Here is a 723-nt window from a genome sequence, read left to right as displayed (position 1 = left end):
TATATATATATATATATATTTCGTTTATAAAAATTTTGACATGAATAAAATGTATCTTGTTATTTGCAATGACTACGTTTACACCATGCATTTAGACCGCGGCCTACACAATAGGTATCCTTATTGCATCCTGTAAGTTAAACAAAAACATCTATAATATTGCATAGGCGGAATAAGTGCACGGTATAAATATAGCCAATAATTATTAATAAGCTACATCATGGTGGAAGTTACCCAATTAGTCAAGTCTGTTTCAAATCAATTTTTCGAAACAAATGTCGATGAAAAAACACCTTTGACGCAAATTCTGTTTATGCATATATTATATTTGAAATCAGCAAACAAATAACATAGATATATAAAATCTTGAAGACAAATTGTCGACAAAAACTATGCAAAGCTTGTTAACAACTTTCAAATTGACTAACAAATTGATGATTGCTCTCATATTACATCAACAAACTTTGTCAGTTAAACAAAAAGCTTAATGCGAATATTTGCTCAAATTTTTAATTGATTTTGCTAACAATTTGTAGGAAAATTACCAACATCTTGCTGACTGGATTACTGACCTTCTCTTTCTCTCTCTCTAATTTAATCTAATCTATTTTAATTATATCTGCTGTTATCTCATTTGACGAAAACAAGAATTTAACTCAATAATTTTTGCTGATGCAAGAGCTGCATCATTCAGATAAGAAACAAATTCTCATTTATGTAGAG

At 28.8% G+C, this 723-nt stretch overlaps 1 protein-coding gene across 1 annotated transcript in view; it reads right to left on the bottom strand.

Annotated features, from left to right (window-relative positions):
- LOC108684462 (alcohol dehydrogenase [NADP(+)]-like) overlaps window positions 1–723 on the bottom strand; it is a 6,330-nt gene that overhangs the window by 5,238 nt on the left and 369 nt on the right. The gene's annotated exons all lie outside the window — the stretch shown is intronic.

The sequence above is a fragment of the Atta colombica genome, unplaced genomic scaffold, assembly GCF_001594045.1.
Source record: "Atta colombica isolate Treedump-2 unplaced genomic scaffold, Acol1.0 scaffold135, whole genome shotgun sequence".
Lineage (NCBI taxonomy): Eukaryota > Metazoa > Arthropoda > Insecta > Hymenoptera > Formicidae > Atta > Atta colombica.
Note: the sequence above shows the minus strand (reverse complement) of the source record. Positions and strands in the feature narration are given on the sequence as shown.